Source organism: Abramis brama, assembly GCF_963993115.1.
Source record: "Abramis brama genome assembly, chromosome: 11".
NCBI classification, from domain to species: Eukaryota; Metazoa; Chordata; class Actinopteri; order Cypriniformes; family Leuciscidae; genus Abramis; species Abramis brama.
Window position 1 is genome coordinate 8,171,756 of NC_139973.1, and position 4,860 is coordinate 8,176,615.

The following is a 4,860-nucleotide window of genomic DNA, read 5'->3' on the forward strand; positions in this document are numbered from 1 at the left end:
GTAACCACATGATATGGACAGTAACAGTTTTTTGGCCCATGATGACATTGTCCAAATCAGTTTAAGGAGGTATAAATACCTGACACATGACAGGTCTATAAATGATTTAGAATACATCTAACTATTTCACAGTGCAGTAGATATAGGACAGGAAATTATGAGGAAAAGAAAAAAGTCACGTGAGCCCTAATTGGTAGACCACTTTTTATGTATTACCATTACTTTCGCGTATCAAAAGAATAGTTCACTCCAAAAATGAAAAATCATAATCATAATAATAATTTACTCACTGTTATGCCTTTTCAAAACCTGTATGACTTTCATTCTTTTGCAGCAAACAAAAGATATTTAAAAAAAATGCTTCAACTGTTCTTGTCAATTCAATGAAAACATGGAAGAAATAAATTCATTCAGGATACAGGTTTGGAATGACAATGTTGATTTGGGTTACTCTTACTTATTTTAAAGATCAGACTTACAATGTCAGATTAAAAAAATGTGCAAAAAAAACAACAAACAAACTTTTGCATCATAAAAGTAGCTTGACACCACTTACAATATCATCATAAAATGTAAAAAAAACTATTGTTTTCATTACTATTGGGCTCTTTCCAAATAGAAAAGTAGAACAACTACAGAAAATAATGGAAAGATGGTGGTTAGAGCACATACACCACCAGCCAGCCCATGTCTCTGGCGGCCAAAAGCAGTATATTATTTTTTATATATATATATATATATTTTATATTTTATTTTTTATTTTCATGTAAAACCCAATATGTTTCAACACTCTGATCTACTGAGAGTAACTCTTGCTTCCAAGAGTCTGAGTGAACTGTTATGGCAGGTTCTACTAGTAAACTCACCGTTGACTGACTGGAGCCAGCAGTGTTGGAAATTATGTTGATCATGAACATTTCTGTGCATCATCACCTTTAGCCACTGGTTCTATTCACTGCAGTGCTCTAACAAACACAACTGGGATCTTATCACTCTTCTTTGCAGGCATTATAATGTATTATCTCCTCTAGACAAATGCTAGCTATAGCCTCCACACCACTGGTGGATGACATAACACCAACACCATAACAAATTCTCATAAAACAAAAAAACCCCATAAAACTCACATTGTGCATCATTTTTTTATTGTGATTCTGTTAATTATATGTTTTGGTGGCTTTATGCAACATATATCAAATATATTGGATGTCACGGTAGCTTAGATAGGAAGACGAAGACAAGCAGATTAAGATCAACATACATCTATTTTAATGACAGACAGACAGACAGGCAGACAGACAGACAGACAGACAGACAGACAGACAGAACAGAACAGAGATCGGACAAAGACAGAGTGAACAGGAGGAACTAAACAGCAAACACACATGATAGTAATTAATAGGACACAGGTGATACAGATGAACTAATGATGGTAACCCGGGAGACAGACAGTGGCGGTAAACTGAACAAAGGAACATGTGACAAATGACAACTAACTGAAAAGTCCATGAACACAGTGGTGACATTGGATTTATATATATATTATATACATTTGTTTGTTGAGGCCAAGTAACATGACTTTAATGACTTCTTCAGTTCCTAACAAAGTTAACTAGCAAATTTTATTCACGTTTAGAAAGTGTTCATTTTGGCCCAAGCACACTCCTACATCTTTTCCCCCTGAGACCACCAGTGCTTTTGACTCATGAATCCAGCATTATCATCGTATTATCATGTACAGTGTACTGTATGTACATTAAAATTCCATTTTACACTGTAAATAAGGTCTTGCGCTGTCTATTGTAACTGAACCATGAGAATGTATCCGTGTACTTTACCTCTGCACTGAATTTCCTCTATGTAATCAATAAAGTACAGCAATACATCTTCCTGCCTATCTAGAAAAGCACTTGGAAAGTGCTTAAGCAAGCAGGAACCAGGCTGAAAGATCACTTCATATGCAAAGTGTGAAACTGGCATATCGTACAACTATCACACTCTGCTTGTCTGACTCAGAAACAGTTATGTGATGCCTCACAAATTGCTTTCGCTGTCCCTTTTACCCTGAAATATCCAAATCACTCCATCGCCATTGCTGAGAGTTGGGTACAGCCACTCCTTTCCTCTTAGTAAAAGATAATGAGGACATTCAAATGTGACTTATCCCGTTATTATGGACATGAGTAAGCTATCTGCCTTCTCACTGTCTCTTAATCAGGTCTCACAGGAGAGCTGCTCAATTGTGTGAGCATTAGCACTCCACATTTAGCTATATTGCCGAGGCTGTACCCAACTCTCAGCAATGGAGATGGAGTAATTTGGATATTTCAGGGTTCAACTGTGAGAGAGCTACACCGGTATTTTAAGATGTTCCCTCTTTTGCCCAAGCCATTTCTTGTGAACTCAGGACTGGCTCTATGTATATCTCCTGGGAGGGTACTCAAGGCGTTCATGGACTTCATTAAGTCTTTTGTCATCGGAAGAGCTGATGGGAGACATAATGTGTATTATTATCCACTTCTGTTGTTTTAAGTGGTTGGTGTCTGTCCTCTCTGGAAGGGAACCTGATGTCTGAGTTATTGACAAAGCCACAACACAAAAGGAACCAGATATACAGTTACGCTTTTATGGAAAGAGTATATGACCATGCTACAGTATCATGTCAATCATCTAAATTATCTCATGCCTGGAATTCAAGAATACATCCTTAAATGCCCCTGCTCTTTTCCCATAAACCCCCTGATTATACCAAGGCTGCTTTTATTTGATAAAACAAATACAGTGACAACAGTAATATTGTAAACATTATCATTGTAATTTAAAGTTATCTTAAAATGTTATTTATTTCATTGATGGTAAAGCTGTGATTCATCAGCGTCACATGATCCTTCAGAAATCATTATATTGATTTTGCACTCAAGAAACATTTCTTAATATTAGATATTAAGTCTCTCTTTACAGTCACTTGTGATCAATTTAATTTTTAAATCTTACTGACCCTGAACAGTATGGTATATGATTATATGAGTGTAACAATGCATACAAATAATAATAAAAAACAGCTAATTAATGCCATTGTAGACAGAAAAACACAAAATATGATGTCATGGTCAGTAAGAAATATTTATGGCCAGTAAATTCTCTCATTTCATCCACCATTGGCAGGTGTGGAAAAAAGTTAATGATGGACCCTGGACACAACTGCATATGCTCCCTTTTTTTCATAATTCCACTGCTGGGTCAATTTGTCTTTTCCTTCTCATTTCTTTCACCTCCTCATGAACGCAATCTTAAGAAACTGACCCCAGGTCATTAATATGCAAAAGAGGCTCTGTTTCCCAACTGAGGACTTATTGGAGCGTGTCCCCATGTCTTTACGAGTACAATAATGTGTTGCCTATGACACTGAGTGTGTTATAATCAGCTGACACATGGGGAGGAGGAGTGTGGAGCGAGGTGGAATGGAGCAGCCCCCCTGGAGGGTGAGAGATGGAAGCAGCGCGCTCTTCAAGGATCCTAGCAAATCTTATAAAGGATCGGTGGCCTCTGGGGCTCAGGAAATGAAAGTTTGCTTCCTCTTTTAGAACAGGTGCTGTAACTTTTAGGCAGTGATAAGTTAAACATAGTCTGGAGGCTGGCCTAAAAACACTGCTCTTCCAGGAACTGCAAACCTCAGATGGAGGAGAGATGAAGTTCCAGGACTCTAGGAATGGGGTAAAGCTGCAGCTGTTTTTGGTTGCATATATTTCATATGGAATGCTTAGTGGTCAGGTTTGTAGTCAGGTGGGTTTTTAGTCCTTATAGATCCAGATTAAAGTGCTGACACAGATAAAATAGAATAGAATATACAATTCTAAATAATATAATTCTCTTTCATTTCATTTCAAGTCATACACTTGGATTGAAAAGTTTATTTATCCATTGATCTATTTTTTTTAACAATATGGAACATTTCACATTTAATTTTTCATTAGAAATGAATTAGTTTGTTAAATTTGGCAGGAATTTTTAGGTCATCATTCATCCTTAAGTCCTAATACTAAGAAGATCTGGCTACTATGTTGGATATGCTAAGATATGGCTTATCTGCTTAAATAAGTGTCTGTAGGACTAGATCAGCTCTGATATGGTGATCCAGGCAACCACGAGTATTCAGAGTAAACCATGAGCAACCATGAGTAAGACCATCAGCAGGGCCAGCAAAAGCATTGGGCAAACTGAGCAATTGCCCAGGGTGCCAGACACTAGAGGGCGCCGCACCATGATGACCATGATTTCCTCGAACTTGTGAAGACCTATCTGGAATCGACATGTTTACATAATCCAAATAATCTGTTAGTAATTGGATTGACAGCTCAATCAGACTTAAAAGCCTTCATCTAAACACCTTAATCGATTTGATTGAGCTTGATATGAATGAAATTTCGATCGGATTGAAAGGGTTGATTTATTCCTTTTCTAATCCGATCGAGAGGACATGTAAACACTTGATCGGATTGAAAACCGAAACTGAAAGGATTGCGCATATGCAATGACGTAGAAATAGCGTAATGACGTATGACGCGCGGAACGAACAAGCTGTTCTTCCTGTTGAATAAAGTGCCATATAAATGAGTGTCCATTCTAAAATTCTCCTTTCACTCAGCGTCTGTGAGTGTGAAGTGGAGCAGGACAACGTCCCACCAGTCCTTATTTCGGAATCTCATCCACAGATGACTTTTTGGGTGTGGATAGGGGCATTTTTACTGCGTGATAAAAGCAGCACGGCAAAACGGTTAATTTGCTCAATGTAGGAGAATAGTTATTATGCACAAACAGCGGGAAACTATAAACACGCGCATCAACCCGATCACTTTATTT